The sequence below is a fragment of the Rhinatrema bivittatum genome, chromosome 10 (genome assembly GCF_901001135.1).
Source record: "Rhinatrema bivittatum chromosome 10, aRhiBiv1.1, whole genome shotgun sequence".
NCBI classification, from domain to species: domain Eukaryota; kingdom Metazoa; phylum Chordata; class Amphibia; order Gymnophiona; family Rhinatrematidae; genus Rhinatrema; species Rhinatrema bivittatum.
Genome location: NC_042624.1, coordinates 94,128,746 through 94,153,069, shown reverse-complemented (window position 1 = coordinate 94,153,069; position 24,324 = coordinate 94,128,746). Strand labels below are relative to the sequence as shown.

Genomic DNA, 24,324 nt, shown 5'->3' with positions numbered 1-24,324 from the left:
TTTCATGAAGCTGATGTGCTAGTAGTCTACAGCTGCCTAAAATTCTGCTTCACACATGTGCTTCAAGGGTAACGATAGGCAACTAGCGGGAGACTTTAATCTAGGATGTGAAGGAGAGCATCCCATCTGCAGAATCAGTTAAAAGTGGAGAGATCCTGGACCCTCTTCAAGAAGTTCTCCTCAGACAAATGGTAACAGAGCCAACGAAAGAGGGAGGCGGCGATTGTGGAATTACACTCTCTAGGTACGTGGTCACCTGAGCTCTGGCGACCATCAGACAGACAATATGATTTAATGTGAGGGCAAAAGCAGAGAATGGTCACACAAAAGGTCAGGGGTCAAGACTTCAAGGACTTGGTTTTCAAAGTGTTATATGCGCAGCCCTGTCTAATGCACATAAGTGCGAAACCTGATGTCACGTGTACTTTTACCCGCACTGCAAAGAGGTGTTCGGGTGGGGGTGGGTAGAGTCGAGAGCAGGGAAATGATTTATGTGCAGGGTGGAAAATCTTTTGCATAATAGAAAACCAATGGGCTAAAACTAAAAGAAGCTAAATTAAAGGTTACAAATCTTTTATGTTAGGCAAATAAATAGATGGAGGAGGAAAAGGAGACAAATTTGGTTTTCAAAGGAGATGATTGAAATAATAAAGACAAAAAGATTAGCATTCAACAAGGTGTAAGGAATTACAGAAAGAGGACAGGAAGGAATACGATATTGAGATAAAACAGACGCAGAGAAAACAGTCAAAATGGCAAATCTGATTCATTTCTTTGATTGGGTAACCAGAAAAAAATTAGATGAGGCGCATGAGTTGGATGTGGTATGTTTGGATTTCAGCAAAGCTTTTGATGCTCTCCCCCAAAGGGGGCTCATAAATACACGAGCAGCTTGGGGTGGACCCAAGAATGGTTGACTGGATTAGAAAATGAAGGAATGATAGACAAGAGACAGCAGTGGTAAATGAAATTCATTCTGAGGAAGGAAGAGTAATTAGTGGAGTGCCTCAGCGGTCTATCCTGGGGCCAGTACTGCCCAGTATTTTTGTGAGCAATATTGCAAAAGGGTTAGTGGAAAAAGTTTGCGTTTTTGCTGACGACACCAAGATCTGTAACACAGTGGATATTCCTGGAGTAGACAGAACGAGAAGTGATGGAAGAAAGTTTGAAGTGTGGCTTGAGGGCTCAACGGTTAAGATTCAATGCAATACAAGCACAGAGCCCCAGTGGGGCCGAGATACTAACATGCACTAACCAGGGGAGATGCATTTTGGGGTGATCATGTCTGATGATCTCAAGGTAGCAAAACAGAGCAACAAGGCAGTGGGGCTAGCACCAAAGGGATGCTGGAGTACAAAGAGAGACACATATTCAGTAGAGGAAAGGTGTCAATATACAGATCACTGATGAGACCTCATCAAGAAAACTGCATCCAGTTCTGGAGGCCAAACCTGCAAAAGGATACAGACAGTATGGATATGGTCCAGAGAAAAGCTACCAAAATGGTGCTGGGCTGCACCAAAAGCTATACGAGGACTAAATACGTATAATCTAGATAAAGGAAGAAAGGATGTGCTAGTAATATTTAGATATCTCAAAGGTTCCAATTAAGGCATAAGAAACCTTTTTCAGGAGGAAAGAATGCTCTAGAATAGCAGCTCCCAAACCTGCCTCCATTATATGAAATTTAACTCATGCACATTCACTGCAGATATCCTGAAAACCTGACTGGCTAGGGGTCCCTCAGGATATAAGCAGTAGTCATGATATGAGGATCCAAGAGGTAGACTCGGGAGCAACATCAAAAAATATATTTCTTCACAGAAAAGGCAATGGAAGCATGGAATGACCTCCTAGAGGAGAAAGTAAGAAAACCCAATAATGGAATTCAAGAAAATAGGGGAGAAGCACAGAATATCTCTAGTTAAGAAGAAGTGAGAAGAAAGCAAGAGATCAACATGGGTCAATGGCATTGCTCCAGACATAAACTGGGCCCTTACCTGCTGCGACAGCCTCCATATCTATTTTTCCAGGTTAAACATGCAGGGCCAGATTTAGGTTGCAGGCAAAACAGGAGGGGAAAAAAATGCATACACAGTTTGCAAGTGCTTTCTGATGAAATTTTGGAACTTCTGAGCTCAAGAACTAGCTTCTTTGCTATTTCAGGAAGGAAAAAAAAATCCAAAGGGGAAAAATAATGCAAAAAGCAAGAGACATATCCTCCTAAAGGTGCTTAATTTAAGTATTGACCAAAACTCCCCAGTGCATTTTCCATAACTTTTGTCAGCATGATTTTTTTTCCTTTCCACAAGATGCACTGTTTCAAAATGTGAGCCAAACACTGCCTTCTAGATTCACTTCACATTTAATTCTCCATGCTTTTCCTCCCCCCTCCCAAAAAAGGAAAGAGTTTCCATTTTACATCTTAAAAAGGTGTAAACTCACATCTGGAATTTCATGGAGGGATTACAGCACATTTTCAGGGGTCTGTTTCTAGAGACTGAACGGCCCATGTCACACAGCACTCAAGTCTTCCAAACGCCCATCAATATCAAATATTAGAACCTGTTTCCAAGATGAAAGCGAGAAGGTGGAATATCCAATAAAATGTGCGAGCGACATGGAAGGCCAAGTCCAGATTCATTTCCCAGTGCAGCACATATCACTTCTGACATGAAAGAGACTTGTCAGATGCTATCTATAGGTACCAGGGCCATTCACATCCTAACCGTTAAATAACGTTTGACGTACCAGCTCAATTACAAAGCATTCCAAATGACAACTCTGCAGCGTCCACGATGAAAAAAAACCTCAATGCATTCAGACATCATTCTGACTAAATTAAGGAAAGAGATTTCATTTGGGGCTAGAGAAAGACATTTTTGGAGAAACTTATATGCATATTTTTGAAAAAGCAAAGCCCTCCAACAGGAACTCCTTTGCTCAGCCCAAGTAAACTTGCATGCATACAGGACTTACGCACCTCAGTTTAGCTGCATATCTGGCGGGCAAGTTTATAGAAGGCCATTTCTGTGGATAAAGCATCATTTTACCTATGGATATTTGTTTGAAAGTCACCCTCTAAGTACAGGATCTTACAGTTCCCCAAAGACACAAAATGAGAAATAATCCTCAATACCTCTGGCCCTTTACCTTTACTGGTTACTTTGCAAGGGGTTGGAAAGAGGAAATATTCAAATATGTAAAAATTACCAGCTGCATTTGTTGAGAAGAAACCACCTGTTGACAGTTTAAGATACCATCTACAGACAGATAAACAGGCTGCATCTTACTGCTAGCAGGTACGGCAGCATAGTGTAAGAATTCCGAAGAAGCACGCCCCTATAAAATCAATGCATCAGTAAGAAAAAAAAATAGCTTACGAGTTAGCAACTCTGGTAAAGGAAGGAAGGAACCTCCACTCTGGAACTGGTAACACCTATCAGAGAGGCTTTTCCAAGAAGTGAGGAAAGTACAGCACTACAGCCTCTTCTGACAGAAAAAAAGATATTTCAGAAAAGATACTGAACTGCCTCTCTGTCTTTAGGGATTATTAGATCACAGGAGCTATTTAGGATTAACCCTGGCTCCTAGCAGGAATTCCTACTGTGATAGCAGAGCTCAGACAGATCTAACTTTTGGCTTTCTGCTATTCTGGTCTAATGTTACTAAGCACTCCCTCCTGCAACTCTGAACAGAAGGTGTTAGCCACAGGATGGGTGACAGACTGGCAGGTCAGTCCATTTATTCACCCAGGGAGGCCCACAAACCTCTGTCAGGAGGAAAAGAAGATCTGGCAAGACCTTGGGGTGCTATTGTGTACGGAAAGACAGGAAACAAATTAAACATGGCTAGGGACGGACACCCAGATCCAATATCTGTTTTGCTTTGGCCGCTCCTCTTCATAATCAAGGTACTGGTGCAACTTTTATTGTCTCTTGTACCTGCACTGACCTGTCCATCAAATATCCCATAAAAGACTTAACCAAGAGTTTCTATAGAAAAAGTCAATGCAGCTCCAATAAAACTTGTAATGCACAACTGTCAGATTCTCCTCCCTCTTAACATGATTTTCATAAACCTACTTTAGCTAATGCACGTGTCACAGGTTCTGCCATTTTATATGGCAACAGAGATTTAGATTAGCTCAGTTTCACTCAAATATATCTGCAATGCAACATGCAACAAACATTCATAAGCTAGTAATAACAGTAAGGCCTAGTATACAGTTTAGCTTAAAAGAAATCCAGGCGATCCTACAAACTCATCCTTCTTCCCGTTACCTAAAAACAGTTCTCTCTACATGGAAATCCAGGGGAAGAGAAAATGTTCTGCACATCTATAACCAGTTCAGCAGGAATAAAAAAAATTCCTTCACTACTCAAATATGGCGATCCGTGCTTTTCTCTGGCACGTAACTTCAATACCTTTTACTTCTAGTCTTGATCAATGCATGGTGCCATGCAAGGTAATTCACATGGTTATGGAATCTCTGCTTTGATGTACGAGAGAAAGGTCTGTTAAGAGAATAAGCTAAACTAAACGGGGGGAGTAGGAGTCCTGTGAGAGATGGGTAGGGGAGCTCAAGGTGTGCAGCTGTCCGCTCCAACCAGCGCATTGCGCTTCCAGTACATAATGGTTCCCGGCCACAGAATGCACTGGGATTGGACAGCGATATCAAAAAAGGAACAGAAAAGGAGAAAAGGAGCAAGATTTCCAATATATCCAATTCTTCAGTATGAAAAGGATTGAGTAAAATAACAACTGAGCTAGATGGGGAGGATTTGTAAAATATATTTTGTTTTATATTGAGTTTAGCAATTGCCCTTTAAATACACGAATGACACAAATGAACCATTTCACCACCCACAGTCTTATACAAAACAGAGCCATCCACAATCTGCCATGATCTCCATCCAGCTTCTTAGATGAGATGGGATAAGATCAGCAGGAACAAAAGTTCTCGCCCCTTTCTTTGGCCACCTTGTATCTCACTGTCACACGCCCATCTCCACTTTACAGGCACACGGGGAATCTCCGCAACGTCTGTGCCCCTCGTTCACCTCTTTTAGCTGGGCCATTGGTATTTCCAGGGCCAAGGGGGATAGGAGAGCACGATGGACACTTGCAGACGTCTTCTACACCAGAATATGCAGCACAAGTAACTGGGTCAGAAAGTTTAGTCGCTCACGCATATGTAATACTACCTCTATTTATAAAGCGTGATGAACGCAGCCTTTGTAATGTGATAATAAGGTGAAAGAAAATGCCCTTTATGGAGCGTTTCAGCATTTTCTTGTACTTGTTTTTCTTCGAATGTCCCTATTTAACACCTTGCCTAGGCGTCTAGTCACCCGATTTCTATTTTGTGTCTGCTTTATCACAGCAAAGAAAGTAATTAACATAAGTTGTCTGCAATAAAATGCTCTGTTCCCTCCTGGAACTAATCATTGTCATTAGACCTGCTGCATAAGGCTTTTCCAGGGAGATATCCCCAAGGGTAAAACCATTACAACTTTTTTTGTGAGGGGCTTTGAGAAGAAAGGATGATGGGTAAATGAAGGTGTGTGTGTGTCTGTGTCTGTGCTTGGGGCAGGGGGTGTTAAAAATTCAGGCCACAATGTTCTTCTTAATCATGAGTGAAATAAGGGGATAATCATTTAGGTATATATACAGGCAGACAGAAACTTTAAGATATCTGCTGGTCTCTCTCATCTAGTGGGCAGAACACAGATAGAATATTTTATTTTCCACACAAAAGCCAAAAACACTATGGAAATGGGAGAATAACCTTGCTGGTCTCACAGAATATCGGAGGCCAGGTCGGCTTTTCCTGCCCCCAGGCTGTCCGGGGATGTCCCGGGGACCAGGAGGGAGTTGTGGTTATTGCTCAAGGACAACACCAAGTGGCTGGATTTAGAGCTCATGACTGCAGGATTCCGGGGGGAAAAAAAACAAAAAACAATTCTAGTGCATGGACCCAGCCTGCAATGACCAGGCTAAGTACTTTGGGGTAGGAACATAAAAATAGGAGAAAAATCCTTGGGTAGTTGTGAATACAGACTCATGGAGCCAGGATCCCACTGAGCCAGAAGGCCAAAGATTATCAGAGAAGTCCTTCACCTCATCACCCAAGGAGCCGGGATTTCCTTCTAATTACATTAAAAAAAAAAAAAAAAAAAAGAGTGGATTTTGTAGTTGCATCTTGCTTAGCTTGAGAAGACGCAGACTGTATTTTATCTACCCTTCCAAAGGAAGAGGAGAATGGACTATAAAATATTTAGTACGTAAATATTTGTTTTGTAATTAATAAGTTAACAATTATAATTGCTACTTCATAAAATGCAAAGCCTTGGGAACCTCAACCCAGAATTTGAGGTGGATTATTGCAGCTACCCTAGGATACCCTTTCCCCATCTTCATGACCTCCTTATAGGGACTCACATCCCCACTCCTCCTAGCACTGGGAAGCAGGCTGGCTGCATATGCACCACCACTTTGGATGTTTTCCTAGCGACAAGTTTGGACTTCACTGATGGCCATCTAAATGAAAGCAAGTCATTCAGGATTTAGACAGCAGCTGTTGATTTGATTCTCCTTGCGCCAGGCTCTTTGATGCCATAAATCTTAAGCTAAACGTACAATGATTGCAAAATTATTCTAAAGGGTGCAAGGAGCACAACTCAAAACAGAAAATTCTTTAGACCAACATTTTAAGCCATGCAAAGAAATCTGCTTTTCAAGAACATGCAAGAATGACCTAAACATTACAGACAGAACAAATTTGATTCATCGTTAGTGGCAATCATCTTATTTCCGTACTGCAATAATGGAGTGGAGAAAAGGAACAAAAGTTTCAAAGAAGTACAGTGGAAGACTATAAAAGACAGCATATTTATCACAATATTGCAACTACCATTTTTAATGGTATCCATTGCAACACAGACTTAGGGGGCAATTCTGAGTATGCCGCATAATTTAAGGCTTGCACGTGCTCATTTTGAAAGGGAAACGCCCACATACTTAGCACCTGCTATTTATGCGGGTGATAAGGGGGAGGGGGCATAAACAGTTTGGACCTCATTTTCCATCCGAATCGCACACGATACCAAAATGGGGGCAGAGGCGGCCCCGGAAGAGGAGTCGTTGGGGCGTCACCGGGGCCGACTCCGTGAAGGCGCAGCGGATGACGAAAAGGTAAGGCCCTTTTCGCGTCCGGTTTCGCGCCCAATAGCTACACCTTCTATGGTGGCGCTATTGGGTGCGAAACCGGCGCGATCGCTGCCGGCTAGCGCAGGCCCGCCCCCCCCATTTCGGCCCCCCGCCCCTCATTCCCTAAAGTATCGCAGGCCTGCGACACTTTAGAAAATGAGGTCCTTTGTGTAATTTTGAACATCCCAAGTACATGCTTGTTTATCCCCAGACCTAAGCATGTCCAAAGGGACACCCCTTTTTAAAGCAGCTGAAAGCATGTACATTGTGACTCACACATGCACTTTTTAGACACTCTTGAGAAAGGCAATTTTCAAAGCCTGGGTAAATTGACTTGTCTGAAAATTGCTTTGCTTCATGGACCACCAATATCTTAATATGACTTTTTTATTGAGAATTCTGTCTTTGCACTGCAGCAGACTGTCAGGACACAAGTGAGGTCTCAGCCCAGAGTTTCTTCAAGCAGCAAAAACGGCCAAGTCTTCAAGTGAAGGCTCTCCTGTGACAGGAGTTCATTGATCTGCTGCACCCAACTCGTTTGCAGAGTTGGTGGTAATGGTGGCTGCTGAGGTCAAACTACAGACAGCAGGAGCTTCCCCAATGGCACGTGAGGCCTTGCAGGGGCCAGCCTCCCTTTCTGTATTATCAGATGCCTTGCCATTTGCATTGGTGGAAGAAAATCAGTTGCAAGCAAGGAACCCCCCAGAACAGATACTTGCTTTAATAGCGGATTCTTTGATGAAAGTAGTTCAGAGGCGTCTATAATGGGCCTAGCAGCAGGCGGTTGTTCCAAAGCACAAGCTCTGTTGTTTCTAGCAGTGTTAGCTTTCTGCTGAAGTAAACACTATGAAGGACAATGGCTAGAACTACATTTGCTGTTCCTGGGAAATTAGTTAATATTTAAGCTGACTTCAAATAATTGGAAGGAAGGTTCCAGCAACATCTCTCAGCTCAATGGAAAATGGATCCTAAAATGGATTTTTAAAATAGGTCTTTAAGAGCAAAATCAATACCTAGCTCATTAATTAAAATGTTATTTTCTTAAAAGGACAGAAAATTTGTTAAAAATTAAAAAAACTAAGGTGAAATTTAATTGTCCATAAACAAAGTCACTGTTACCTTTGGAATTATTTCACTGATATTTGTTAGGGATTCTGGAGATTTATTAACAAAGCTTTCTGTTCTCATATTACAGAAGTAATTTAAATTTAGGATAACATTTTTAGGTTGTGCATACCCCTTGTAGGATTACAGATTTTGATTCCATGGTAGCTTTGGAGGACCTTCCCCAAGTGACGTTTTCAAAAGCCACTTTACTTGGACCCAGATTTAGTGTTAAAGAAATATTTACAGTCTATAAATAAACCAGTTAAGTTACTTACTAAGATCACTCAGGCTGGAAGGCGAACATTTGCTGATTGGTGCAAGATTAAAAAATACCCCTCTATTTCAGAGCAGCACTCATCTGCGGGAACCAAACCCCAATCACCTCCATGCCTGAAGAAATAATGTTTGAACCAATTTTCTAACATAGAAATAACCAGTCATAGTGTATACTTCAAGAAATAGTTGATTCTGCAAACATAAATGCCCTTTCCCATGTGGTAACTAAACTTTCTGTTAAGGTTCTGATAGGAAAGCCCTTTGAGAGGAACAGAAGGGGCGACTGAGTATTACAAAAAAAATCCCACCAGTCTTTCAAATGACTTGCTCCGCTTCCTCTTACAATTTAAAAATCAGGTTCCATACCTTGAAGAGTACATGAAATTAAATTGATAGCCATGTGTGTGTGTGTGTGTGTGTGTGTGTGTATATATATATATATATATATATATATATATTTTTTTTTTTTTTAGCATAAGAGAAATTCTCGTAGCACTCTGGACAGCCACATTTTGTATCAATTGAAGACTACAAATCTGCTTGCTTCAGTAATCCAATCTTGTAATCGGGGCATGGGGCACTTGTACTAGATATGCTTTCTTTGTGCCTTTATTTTATGGGTTTTCTTTTCTTTATACTGTTCATAGTCATACCATGGTTACTCTTAGGGATAGCAGTTTATAAAATTGTTATTAGCAGTTGTCTAATCAACTGAAGCTATTCAAAACACATCCTAACTGATGAAGGCCTAGATTTATCAAAATGCTATAAATATAGCAGAAATAGCGCCTGCGATAAATAAAGGAGGTGTGATTAGGCTACAAGGTACAAGGGGAGTTGATTTAAACAATGCACTCTCTACCTACAAATCAACTCCCCTTGTACCTTTCCTGGATTCAAACGGCAGAAAATCTTCAGTGATGTCAACTTTGGTGTTCGTACCTCCTACTGTGTATGTAAAACAGCCCCCCAAACCCCACTCAGAGTTAAAAGTGCCCTCTCTTAGAGTGGCATAAATAGAGAGTGACATCTTGATGGGCTGTGTGAAGTCTCTCTCTCTGGTACTGGAATCATTACCCAATCAGTGAAGCCCCTGCAGCTCTGATATACACACCCAAGCACTTCTGTCTTTCTGAAATTAAACTTCATTATATTTGCCCTTGTCCAGTCTTCAAAAGCAGCAAGAAGATATTGTGGATAGCCTCTGGGTATCTGGGTCCTAACTAAATATGCAGCACATAAAAAAATCATTAATCTTGAATTCTTATTTTCCCCAAATGGTGCAAGTACCTATTTGAGGTAAATTTTGTTTAAGATATTAGGGTCATGCCTAGATTCCGTCTGACCCTGATTAGGAAAACATCAGTCATGGGATTATGCTCCTTCCACTAGCTTTTCTGTTTCTCTTTTAGTTTAGATTTAAAACTAAAAAATTAAAATTTCTGCATACACCTTGGCTAAATAACTATTGAAATGTAAGAGGATTTTCTGTTCTTTCAACATGCATAGCGGCTACTGATCAAATATATTCTTAGAAGTCCGTATTCAGTAATGCGGGGAGCAGGCAAGTTGTTCGGCTAAAGTTAGCTGGATAATTTGTCATGGATATTCAGCAGATCAAGTCTCCTCCTGAATACGCTCGAGCTAAAGTTATCCAGATAGTTTTGGCCATGGCACCGAATAAATCTGGCTACCATTATCCAGGTAAGTTTACTTAGAACATAGCCAGCTGTATACTTAATATAGCTGGTTAAGTCAACAAAATAATAAAACCCCTTCACCAGCAGACCTGATACCCCCCCCCCCCCCGACTCCTCCCAAAAGAATTAAAAATGTGTGGGGGCATAGAGACCAATTCTGCAACTCCCCCACACACACACAGCCAAACCCACGCATGAATGAACAATGCTGCAGGCTATAGCAGGCCAATGCCTACCCCCCTTAGATATTTAAATTAAAAGAATGGCTCTGGGACCCCCTCCACCCCAACATCGGCACACCTACCCCCTCCAAAGCCCCCAAGCCATGCCACGCTGGTACTGTCAGGATAATTTGGGCCTGCTCTCTACCAGGACCAGACTTACTCAGCTAAGTTAACGCCAGGCCCCAGAACGACTCCCACACCACCTTGATTTTTAACCCGCTTTTCGCCAAGTAATGACTTTTTGGCTAAACTTAGCTGGTCGGGGGGGAGGGGGAATATTAAATCCCTCAAACTTAGCCAGACAAATCCTTCTGAATACTGACCTCACAACATTTTGGGAGCCTGGATCCGTTAGTCCCTTTTTTTGTGGATGTTTGTTTTCTTGGCAGCAGGACAATATTTACTTTCTTCTCTTGCCTTTTGTACATTTAATCAGTGGTTGTGTGTTTTGTGAATAAAAAATCTCATTTATTAAAGAGTGTATTTTGCCTGTCTGATTGCTGAAAAATTATAAGACACAAAAAAAGACTAGCAAAAAGTAAAAATATTTGTACACACGTGCTTGCTTTCTTAGTTTAAAAGAACGCGATAATTGCATCCTTTGGAGTTATTATTGGTCAGTTTTGTGGTTCCCATTCAATTAGCAGTAGAAATCTATTGCTAGGGCTCATCTGTGTTCTCGGGAGCATGAAAACACTTCCCAGGTAGGCCTCTTACAATGCATGTTCTGAAAGTCCATTAATTGCAGATTTTAAAAAATGTAAGCTTTTCGACATGATGCATTAAGACACAGGAGAGTTTTCAAGATTCTGTTTTCATTTTTTTTTTTTTATTTCATAATGATGATATTTTCCACCCATTTATAACTGCCTATTGTTTTCCTAAGAACCCAGAATTATAACTACAGACATGGCAGTTTCTTACAAGTAAAGCAATAGTAAAAGCCCTTGGGAGAACCTATGGAGGTCAACATTCAAAGACCTTGTCTGATCATTTCTGGAGTAACGCAGACAAAGTCCAAGATTTGGAACTCTTCCCCCCCCCCTTTGGATAACTTGCTATCAGCTACCTAATGGCGGCACCGGGGGTGTTCCCAGACCACAGTACCACTTTCCCCGGGCAGTGCTGATTTTCAGCGCACCTCGGACAAAGTTAGCTGGATAGGTCTAGTCAGAAAAATCTTTTATCATCTTACTTAGGTCAGATAACGTTGTCTGGGTTCCTTTAGCAGTAGGCTTAGCTGGATAACTGCTGTTAACTTTCCCGTTTACCGGCCTGCAAAATCTCCCTTTCTCTAAACAATACATCTGAACTGAACCTGCAAGTTTCTCTCGAATGTTAATACAAGAAAAAAATTGAATTTCCTGCAGGATAACATCAAAAACACTTGGAAACAAGTGAAAAGATGTTGCCTTTTTGATGGTGACCTTTGGAAGATCTGCGATTGATTTGGTAGTGAAACAAAATAGCTTAGACATGATAAAAATAGCATGTTATTCTGTTTTTATCATGTCTAAGCTGATATTCTGTTTCACTACCAAATTAATCACAGATCTTCCAAAGGTCAACTTTTGAAAGAGGAAAAAAAAAAATGGAAAAATAAAAAAAATAATGAAATCACGCTGCTGAGTGTGCTTTAAAAATCAGAGGCCTTGAGATTCTTACTATGAGGAGAAATGCAAACTTTAGCTCTTACAATTTTAGGTTAAACAACAATTAAATCCTTTGAATGGATTCCGTTATAATCTATGTCATTTTTTTCCCCCAACTGAAAATGCACTTTATTTTTTTTTTCCACACACTGCTTGGTTTTTAGTTTATATTCCAATTAATCTGCATAATCCATTTAATACCGGTAAAGAAAACTTTGCAAGTGTTTTATTAAGCATCATCTGCAAAGAATAATTAGCCTGCAGGGAGCTGGGAGATATTGCACAAATCTTGTATTTTTTTTTTTCAGTTATTAGTCAAATGGATGTTAACTTGTAAACCACCAGGGCATTCTAGAGAAAAAAAAAGCAAGCCTTCTCCTTTGATATTCATTAAAAATAAAGCACTTTGCTTGGTATTAAGCTACGTTTATGGAAAGAGAAAAGAAGAAAGGAAAACTCCAAGGACTAGCTAAGATTAGACAAAGTGTAGTTTCTTTACTGGAAAAAGAACCTCTCTTTTTAAGGCAGTGGTTTCCCAATCAGGTCCTTGAGCATCAGTTTAGTTTTCAGTTTATCCTTAATAAATAGGCATGAGATATATTTGCATATTACTCATGGGCGAGAGGAGCCAAAAGCTGCAGCACCGCGCCCGGTCTGGGTGGAGACTGGGGGGACACTCGAGGGCTCCTCAGATCCCAGACAGAAGCAGCTGCTGGGGGATCAGAGTTGCACTCCACCCTGTCCCAGCTGCAGGGCTCCAGCTTTGCTAACTGTGGTCCAGATGGCTATTCGGGATTTTCGTCCAGAGCATCAACCTCGGCAGCAGTTGAGGATGTATTTCTGCAATCTAACAGGATCATTTATCAAATCACGTTAGGGGCCTTATCACGGCGTTAGGATTCTGGCACCCACGATAACACCATAATGCCCACCATCAATATCAGTCGAGAGTACAATATACAAATCTTTGTGTACTTTTCCTCACTCCAAATGACATCAAATCTTCACCTATGTGTACTGTGCTGTTCGTACCTCTAACTGTGCATGTAAAACTGCCCCCCAAAACCTAGGCCACCACCAAAACCTTACTAGTTGCCCCTCCTATTTTGGCATAAAGAATTTACTTATATGAGAGCCTTATAGTTTCTCTCTCTCTCCTTCCCCCTCCCTAGGAGCAGGCCAAAACATGGAAAAGCCTGTCTTGGCACTTCTCAGCTTGTGCGCGTTGCGGTAAAATATCTAAGCGATGCAGTAAAATAGTGCGTATTGCATTATCTCAAAAATTACTCTAACCAGCTTTTTTTTTTTTTAAATAATTGCAGGCACTATTCATGTGAAATTTATAGCAAAATGATAAACCTAGGCCTAAAATTGCTATATGTAGATAATTACATAATTTTGTTATGTCTTATTGTTTTAACTTTGAATGTGATATTACAATCCATGCTGAACTTGCTGGATTTGCGAATATAAGATGCTAAATAAAATACTCAGAATGGCATCCTCATGTTCAGGAAGGAGTGAGCAAGAGAACAGCTGAAGTCTCCCACACCACCATATGTGAGCTTCCAACCCAGTCAGAACCGGTCACAGTTCCACTCACCGATATTTAGGATGGGGTTTCTGAAGTTAAGGCATCCTGGGTCTTCATAGGAAGGTACCAGGATTGTCCTCTCAGTAGGTCTATTCATCTTCTCTCAATAACCCAATCATACTAGATTGGTCAGTACAATTACTATATGCAATCTCACCTAGTAGAGTTGTCATTGTTGGTACTTTGAAAATATTCTTAGCATTTATTGCAATTATAATGCAATTGTAAACTCATATAATCCTTTTCGTAATGACATTAGGACTTTATTGGGGTTTAGGTTATTGTTTATTTTAAAATTATGCATTGAACGATGATTGTGTTCTGATAATGGTATTTACAGAACACAATCTTAGTTCAATACATAATACTTCTATTATACTTTACTGTATTTTTATAGACTGATTTACATATTTTGGGTTAAAGCTTGGCTTGAAGAAAGCACTATAATAAGTATTAATATTGCCTCCATTGTATATTAATTGTTTCTGTGTTGAAAATTAGACCAACTGGATGGTCAACAATGACTGGACTGAACATCACCATCCCAGAGAACACCGTTTTCTTCATCTCCCAGAAATTATTTCACAAAATAAAAATACTGACTGGGGGAATGGGGCCTACAAGCCTCATGGTTGAAGGGCAGTGCTGTGTCCCTCCTTGCAGAAAATCAGAGTTCACTTTTTGAGCCCAACTTCGGATTCTCAAGCTGAGGATATTATGAAAGCTAGAGGGCTTTTGGGGGGGGGGGGAGAATGGTCGCTCTTGATCTTGTCAATGGCAAAGGGGGGGGGATTTGATGTTGCCAAGGAGGAGGAGAGCCTGGAGTTGCCCTGTGGGGTATAGATGTTGCTGGGAGGGGTAGGTGGGGGAAGGGAAGGTACAGGGGTCTGAGGGGGAAAGAGGGTCTGGGGATGTCTCTCAATGTCTAACATTCTGACTCTGCCATAATGAGTCAACGCGCTAGGAGAGAACTAAAGCCCTAGACCAGGAAATACATTTAAAAAGGTGACTTTTAGAAGCTTGATGTGCACCAAAACCGGGAGCTACATGAATGCGTCAGGCCGGCATGCGCCGAGTGGATTTTAAAAGCCTCCCGAGCACGTGTGGATCTCCAGCTACGCGCACTAATGAAAAGTTCTGAAAAGGGGCAGGCGTGGGTGTTCCTGGATTTCACCTTGAAATGTGCACGTAAACATTTACACACACAGATGCGCGCTAGGCTCCCCTGCCGCATAACTTTTCTTCTGCACGTGTGTTATAAAATGGCTGCATCACCGGGCGCATGCACGTGCGCCCGCGAGCCTGTTTAAAAGTTACTGTCTTAGGGGCTGATGTGCAAATCCTTTTTTCCCATTCTGTGTCTATGGGGAAAAAAAGCTTAGTAAATTAGGCCTTTAGTGCAGTAAGAGGCCACAATCCTGGACCGGAGCTATTTACATGCTGAACACACCTGCGTATGCATTCCAAAATCCGGTGCTGACCCACGGTTGCGCCTTTGTAAAGCGGCCACTGTTTAGTGTGTATGTGTTAAACCTCCTTAATGCATGCACTAAGCAAAGTGCACAATTAGTGCACAGACCCCAGCGTTACCTCCCCCACAAGACTATAAGTTTGCAGACCTGAATGGAAATATACTCCATTCCTTTGCATTAATATACAAACACTTACAAAAGCAAACTACGTGCAAACAATTCATGTGCTATTTGCCGGAAGCCTGGATTCACTGGCACAGCTCTGCATTATCTCTCCTGCCACACAGAGAAGCAAACGACTGAAGAAACACTTTCTTTTCAACATTTATTTATTTATTTATTTTATTTATTTCTTTTGTATACCGACATTCGATCGAGATATCACATCGGTTTCCAGAAAACAGGTTGAATAGAGCCGGAACTGCCCTATTTTACATTGTAACAAGCGAACAGTTGATTAAACAATAAATATAAGGAACATTGTAACATATGAATAAAATTAAAATTAAATATTAGATGTGGGTATATAGAAATGGCATATAGCCTATATACAATATGTACAATATGACTTGGTAATGAGTAGGGTGGGGGACAGGGAAGAGGGAGGTTACGAGAAGGGTGGGGGACAGGGAAAAGGGAGGAAAGAGAAGGGGGGAGGGGTTATGCGTTCATGCAGAGTAGAAATTATGCGGTAAGGCTTTCAAGAGTGCTTATTATAGGATGTTGGGGTTCAGGAGGGAATGCTTTCAAGAACAGCCATGTTTTGAGCTGTTTTTTAAAGACTTGAGGTGAGGGTTCGTTTCTGAGCTGTGGGGGGAGGGAGTTCCAGAGGGTAGGGCCAGCTATTGTAATGGCTCGTTTGCGTGTTGTATTGAGGTGAGCATTTTTAAGAGTTGGGATGGAGAGGAGACCTGAGTTGGTGGATCTGAGATTTCTTTGTGTGAAATATGGTTGGATGTTGTTGTTTAGCCAGACCATTCTGTTGTTGTTTATTTTTTTGTGAAGAAGGGTGAGGGTTTTATACTGGATTCTTTGTGTGATGGGCAGCCAGTGGAGGTCTTTGAGAGTGGGTGTGATGTGGGAGGATTTTCTGTGATTGGTGATAATTCTGGCGGCGGCGTTTTGTAGAACTTGGAGGGGCTTGATGTGGATTTCAGGAAGTCCAAGGAGGAGGGAGTTGCAGTAGTCGAGTTTTGAGAAAATAATTGATTGTAGTACTGTTCGGAAATCATGCGGTTGGAGGAGAGGTTTGAGTTTTTTAAGTGTTTGAAGTTTGAAAAATCCATCTTTGATTATATTGGAGATGTGTCGTTTAAAGTTGAGTTGGCTGTCGATGGTTACTCCTAGGTTTTTTGTGGATGGTGTGAGTGAGGTTCTTGATAAGTTTGGCATCCCAGTGTTGTTTGCGCTTCCTGTGTTGTTTGAGGGGGTGCTCTCGAGGGGGGAAGCGGGACGGTCGTCCTGGATGTGAATGATTTCTGTTTTGGCTTGGTTGAGGCAGAGAGATAGTTGTGATAGCAGTTGAGATAAATTTGAACTGAGTTTGTTCCATCTTTCCATGGTGAGTTCAATGGATTTGGTGATGGGGAGGAGAATTTGAATGTCGTCTGCATAAACGAAGTAGGTGAGGTTGGCATCAGAGAGGTATTTGCATAGTGGGAGGAGGTAGATGTTGAAGAGGGTCGAGGATAGTGAAGAACCTTGAGGGACGCCATGGGTGAGGGGCACTTGGGAGGATTCAGAAGAGTTTGTCTTGACAATGAAGGATCTGTTAGAGACATCCTGCGGTAAGAGGCCTCGTCAGCAAATTCCTTTCCTTCTATCCATATACAAGAATGCCAAGTTCAAAAATTAATACACAGTTCTTTAATTACTTGTCAGTTTGGAAGAGAACACGCTCAAGTATTACATCTTTTAATAGCAAAAAGCATGCTAATTAATGCGTAGAACATTCATCATCATGTGCACACCTTCTCTCGGTGCTCAGCTTTATTTGTTTTGAACATTTCCAGATCTGGACCACTTTTTTTTTTGCTCTCATAACCTCAGGCTGCTCTTTGCTCTTCTCTTTTGTGATCTTTCATTCCCGCCAGTACTCAACTAGCCAGTCTGGCAACAGCAGCTCGGCTACATGACCAGCAAATCTAATCCTCCTTTGACCAAAATGTTCCACCACGGTTCTTCCACTTTCCATCCTCTTCTTTCATGCAAGATCAGGTCGTTCCAGCAGCCACCTCATCTCCGGAATTCTCCTGCACCACCACGTTAGGTGACTGCATTTTCTCTCTTTGCATGCGTCACTTCCGTGCTCTACCCACTGAGAAGATATAAGTGCTCACTACCCTTTTCTTTAGTTTTAAATCTAAATTTGCTCCTAAGAGACTCCCTGCAATTCTTAACGACACTGTTTGCTTTCTTAATTCTCTATTTTACTTCTGTTTTCTATCTTCTGCGATCCAGCAACCTAGATCTTAGGCAGGACAATTTTCAAAAGCCATTTATCTGGGACAATTGGCTGTTTTAAAACTGCCCCGCCCTTACACGGGTAAATGCGCGGCGTGGGGAATCAAACACCACGTGTACTTTTACCAGCATTCATGGCAGGCGTTCCCCGGTGATGTTTTTACATTTACTCCCAAGCCTTGAGGGCTGCAATAAGGACACGTTTTCAGGAAATCCCTAATGAATAGGCATGAGGGAGATTTACAATGCATGCTGCCTCCACCATATGCAAATCTGATGCATATTCATTAAGATTATCCTGAAAACCTGATCTGTTTGCAGCTGGGAGTGAATGCCACGCTTCCATAGCAGTAGCAGTTTCATCTTGCTATTCAGGCTCTTCTATACTCCTTACACATCTCTTGTAGGTCTTCTTTCTTAGATGACAGCAGTACTCTCTAAATCGACAGCACATCAAATGGTCGATAAGTTTATGACGCCCCATTCTTCCAGAGCTTCTGAGATTAAAAATTCCCTAAATAAATTGAACGTTTGAAAATACTATTTTAAACATGTTTATGCATAACAACTATGCAGAATAATTATGATCTATCTCCAGTTCATACCAAAACTTTAGCTTTATGTAAATTTTATGAACTTCATAGTAATGAGTTTGCATTGTGATTAGACACAGTGACAGGCAGTAATTATCAAGAGCTGCTTGCTAATGCAAACGGACCAAAATAAGACCATTTTTCCCCATTTATTTGACAGTTTGTTTGCGATAGCAATAATGACTTTTGGATAAGACATTACCTGTTTTTAAATACGGCTTTTAGTTCAAGGCTTTCAGCCATTCCTGGTTGTCGTTAACTGTCATTAAAATGCTGCTGTTCTATCATTTTTCTCTTCATGTTGGTTCATCACAGCACATTACTAGCAAGACATATTTATTGTAGGCAGAATATAAATATTTAAACTAAATAAAATAAGTTCCAGTCTCACTGCTCATTTCTTTTCATTAGCCACAAATGTCAGCCACTTCGCCCACTACTCTCCCTGTCAGTCACTTATTTCCATGCCTGGTGCTGCTATAGTCAAATGGCTTCTACTGCCTTTCTTGTTCTAAAAATCCAAAATGTACAGAACACTAGTTTTGTAAAAAACTGCAAATGACTGCAGTGTGCTCCATCAGCTACTTCAAAACCTTGGCTTCTGTTCAGCTGATGTAACTGAATGAGTCCATTTATCAGCTACTTGGCTGTATTGCCAACAAGAATAATAAATTCCCCTTTTATCCAGTATACCCCCTTCTAAAATATAGGCAAACATTTCTGCCTATATGCCAGCCATCTGTAATGATGTTAGTGGTAGGGGCAGGATTCGTGGATTTTTTCCCCACCATCACCCCTTTGTTCAGATGTGCATATAAGGAGACACCAAAGCGGGCCCTTACTAGCAACTTCCGAATCTCCAAAGACAAAGGAAGATGAGGAAAGACAGCATAGCAGTGTAGTGGGGTGTTTGACACTCCCGAGTGAGAGGGGGCTCTTTCTACTTTGAGTGATTTAACAAAAAAACTCATAGGTCCATTTGGATCTGGAGTCTTCAGGTCTCTTTCTAAGGGAGAGGGTCTTGGGCAGTGGCCCCTTCAAGGGAGGAAACTGTCTGGGCTATCTCCCAACCTAGGAAGGTGATTGGGACCCAAGGTCGGGGTGACCTGGCCTTCAGGATTTTGAAGATGTGCTCTCTTGGGGTCCAAGACTGGAGTCCTGAGATATCCTGAAGACCATATCTAAGGAAGAGGTCCAAAAGAAGATGGGAGTTAAGCTCATATTTGTGTTCTGTCAGAGAGGGATTTCCTTGGAGCGTCGGTGGGAAGACTGTTTTAGAGAAAGAAGTTCCCCCAGACATGCTGCCTAAAGGAGAGCATCAGTTCAGGGATTTCTGAGGTGTATCAGGAAGAGCCCCAGTTCCTACTGCAGGAAGAGGCTACATCCAACTTTGCAGGTAGCACTGGGGAATGAAACCAAAACCAGGGAGTGCAGGATTAATAGTTACTCTGACAGTGGTTTTCCCTCTGGACGTTAACTAAAGAACAGCGTACCGATCTGTGATTTTATTCCTCCAATTAACTTTCAGTAAAAGGATTTTATTTTCTGAATAGCAGCCACTATGTTCTGGTGAGTTTCTGTGCTGAACTATTGTAGAAAACAAACCCGAAGGGCCTCGAGACTATGCCTTTCTCCCCTGTGTGGGAAGAACCTAGAAGCATGGGAACGGACAGGGTCCACGATATCCCTGTGAGCCCCTGCCACTGAGGAAGAGCTGGGGTGGGGGCTACATATCTATCCTGTAAATGACAGGAAAGGAAGGAATAAGGAAGCAATGGAGATGAAGTACTCTGTGGCTGGGAGCAGGGCTTTAAGTCATGCAAACCCCAATTGTTTAAAACCATTGAGATCTGTAGTATACATTCAAGCCCCCTTTTCAAACTTGGGATGCAAACATTTAAGTTTGCACTGGAACTTCACTATCTCTCTGAACATCTTCATGTCCCTAGTGAAAGAAAATGGAGGGCTTGCATTATTGCAGAAGTTAGTTATTCTCCATGGCAAGTGATTGCAGATTCTTATGCCCTGTTGGATCCGACCACAAGTCCATTGAACCCAGCATCCTGTCTCTGACAGTGGTCACTAGAAAAGTAACCAGCAGTTCCTAAAAAGTAGATCCAGCTCTTGTTGCTCAGGTATAAGCAGTGACTTTCCAAGTCTACCTGGCTAATAACTGTTTAGAGACTTTTCATCTGGGAACTTGATCAAACATGTTAAGTCCAGCTTTCCTAGATGCTTTGACCACGTCCTTTGGCAATAAATTCTACAGCTTGACAGTGCATTGGGTGAACAAAATACTATCTCCAATTTGTTAGTTTTTTGAAATGTCCCCTAGTCTTAGTACTATTTGAAAGGGTAAAGAACCATTCCTATATACCTGTTCTACCTATCCCCTCCAAGCTGAAGAAACTTAATCTATTTAGCCTTTCTTCATAAGGGAACCGTTCCATCCTCTTTATCACGTTGGTCACACTTTTCTAATTCTGTTATCTTTTACAAAATTGGGTGATAAAGAGATAGGAATGATTCAGAAACTGAGAAGATCATACTAACATTCCATTTGCTTTTTTGACTGCTGTCACACACTGAACTGAAGACTTCATATGTTGTCCACAATGACGCCAAGGTCCTTTTCCTCGGGGGGGGATCCTAATACGGAACCCGGCTTTGTGTTTCTGTAGTTGTGATTACTTTTCCCCTATCTGCATCTCTTTGCACGTGTCCACATTAAATTTCATCTGCCACTTAGATGTCCAGCACCCCAACTTGGCAAGGTTTTCCTGCTGTCCCTTACAGTCGGTATTTGAATAAATTTTGTGTCATCTGGAAATGTGATCATTTGTTGCTTCCTTTTCCAGATCATTTATGTCGCTGATAAACAGCATAGGTCCCAGTACCAATCCCTGTGTACTCAAATATTCACCTCTCTCCATTGCAAACTATGACCAACTCTCTGCTTACCCTTATCTGAGTTTGTTTACATCTTCAAAAACTTCTGAGAGACTGGCAAGGCAAGGCTTACTTCTCCGAGCTGTGATCACCTGTCTCCAAGAACTTTCTATAGTTAAAATCAGAAAGGAAACCAGGCAGGAACCTAGGAAGAATTTCCTGGACTAAAATGAAATACAATTAAGAAAAGAAGAGGCCGCATGCCCAGGGGTGGATCAGAAAATAACGTGCCTAGATAATACCTTCCAGTCAATGTGGATTGTTTTCGGTAGAAAATCTCCCTGCACTCAAACCAGATGAGAAAAGTGCACAAGTACTCTGATCTCAGAGTGGAAAGTCTGGAAATGACGACCACAGTGATGATGCCAAGCAGGTGCTGCATTTGTCTTTGTGTAGCTTACAGCAGTGTTTCCCAGGCCTCTCCTGGAGGCACACCTAGCCAGCTGGGTTTTCAAGCAGCGCCACAATATGCAAATGTAGCTCATGCATATTCATTATGGGCCTCCTGAGAAACATTGGCTTACTGTACACAGTATTAACATGCCCAGACCCTGTTCTTGATTAAAGAGAGAGAGAACGGGGACAGAAATAGCCACTCTTAGAAAGAAAAAAGTTGAAAGTTGCTCAGTTTATTAAAATGTCCCTTTGAATAAGGCACGAAGGACGCTTCGTCAAACCTGCCGATGGCATTGGGGCACTCAGAGGATGTTTGCAAGGAAATTTGAGAGCAAGGCCCCTCTCCCCCTTTGTCCTCTCATAATTCCAGCTTTAAGGACCTCTTTCTATGGTATCTAAGATACTTTAGGGAAGATGAATCAAAAAATTTCTCTCTGTTTTTGTCCAGGTGCAAAAATTGGTTTCATATTTATGAATTTTAGATTTAAATTACTTGCCTTTCCAAATCTGAGCTCAAGGCAGGCTTACAGTCTGCCAATGCAATAAGATGCACAAAAAATGGGCACTCATAAGAGCCTGTTCTTAACACGCGCACCTCCAAATCCCCTATGCGCCTGATGCAATATTCAAACGAGAATGAAATCAAAGCAACGTACAAAGAGGGGATGCTAGGGAGAAATGGGCATTTCTGGTGCTGAAAAGTATATTGAATCGCACACCCAGACGTCTAAACTTGCGTCTCTAGCAAACGTGCGTGGCCTACATGAAGTTAGAGAAATCTGCAATGCCTGTTTACCAAAAGTAAAGGAATCGCCCACAGTTTTTGTTTTGTTTTTTTTTTAAAGGTGTCCTTTAGCTATTCATCATGCTCCGCTGCACTACTCCCCATATACATTTTTTAATTTTGTTTTCATCCCAAACAATTAAATCTTAGACTAAATATCCTTAAACAACCCTACTCTACACAAGGGGCACATTTACTGCAACACAGAGGACCACGTTTTTTTTTGTCTTTTTCATGAGCCCTTGACTGCAAATAAAAATTTTAACATCGTTTCCGGGACTGGGCGGCCATACAACGATTTTGAAAAAATGTTTTTACTCACATATCCACCTGGGTGACCTTCACAGCTCCAGCAGATGTTTGAGTGGGGCTATTAAATATCTTTGATGATTATGATCTACCAGATAAACGACCTTTATGTTTTCTGTTCAGAAGGCATGTTGTACAATAAAAAAAAAAAAATGCATCTTGGTACGGTGGGTAAGCAAAGATTCACCTCCCTTGGAAATGTGGTGTATGAAAAGGCCATACACTTCTCCTTATGGAAAAACTAACTGTAGCCAAGAGTAACAGCAAGACAAGGGAAAAATGTCAGAGAGTCTGGAACCGCTTTCTCCCAGACTCTGCAGTCTGGTAGTTAATTCTTTAAATGTTAATAGAAAACCACCTTTGTTGTTACTGAGAGGGTGTAGGGGATGGAGGAGAGCAGGCCTATTTGACTGATATTGTAATGTATGACCCTGAGAATGTTTGTGATGTACCCGTTTGTAAACTGATGAAGTGGTTATTCCTTGTTAGGCACAGCTCTTTAAAAAAAAACCCCAGATTTTTCCTACAAGACTCTACAAGAAGTCATCGCAAGGGTCTTCTATGCAATAAAGAAACCCCCAGCCAGTTTCAACCACCCAGTAAAACAACCATTAAAATTATCTGACAGCACCATTCTATATGGGAGTGAAGCCTGGAGCCTATACAGGATCTCAGGATAAACCCTGCACCTCTGGTTCTGAAACAAACTCCGCATCCACTTAAACTCTCCCAGCAACTGCTGCTCAATAGAGTTAGGAAGTTTCACTTTACAACACAACCTTCTATTTTCACCTCTCACCTCCTTCACATCCTCCTATCCCTTTCCACTGCCTCCCAAGCCCTCCCCAACCCTTCCAAGTCCCTCATACTATCTCTCCACCCCCCTCATCTTTCTGCACCCTGTTCCACAGCCTAACCCACCCCTACTCACACCCTCCACCCAATCACCTAGTCCAGTGGTTCCAAAATCTGTCCTGAAGGACCCCCCAGCAAGTTGAGTTTTTAGGATATCTGCAATGAATATGCAAGAAATAAAATTAGCATGCCATGGAGGCAAGTGAATGCAAAATTTTATCTCATGCATATTCATTGTGGATATACTTGAAAACCTGACGGGCTGGGGAACCTCTAACCTAGTCTCACTGTCCAAGCCCCTGTTCACCCTTAGTCCCCCATTCATCTAATCCTCAAGTCCCAATTTGCATTTGTACTACCACCTAAGCCCCAAGTCACCACTCTCCCCCAATCAAACCTGGGCTCTTTTGCTCTCCAGTCCCCAAGTCCCCATCCACCTCCAAGTTCCTGCTCTCCACATTGCCATAATCACCAACATTCGCCCTCCTGCCTCCTTCTCTAGCATCCACCCCTTGTCCTCATTCCCCTTTCTCTCCCCCTTCTCCAGCATCTTACTATAGTCCCCTCTCTCCCCCCTCCAGCTTCTGCCACCTCTTCCTTTATTCCCAATTCCCCCATCATCCTCCCACCTCCCCCAGCATCTGCTCCCTCTTCCTTCCACGTTGGCATTAGTCTTTCCTGGTGCCCTGTGATAAACCTTTTTTACCGCACTTCCCATCCCCCACCTCAGCACATGTC

The 24,324-nt window shown here is 41.8% G+C and overlaps 1 protein-coding gene across 1 annotated transcript in view; it reads right to left on the bottom strand.

Annotated features, from left to right (window-relative positions):
* The window catches only part of SLC44A5 (solute carrier family 44 member 5), a 114,933-nt gene that overhangs the window by 79,432 nt on the left and 11,177 nt on the right, over positions 1-24,324 (bottom strand).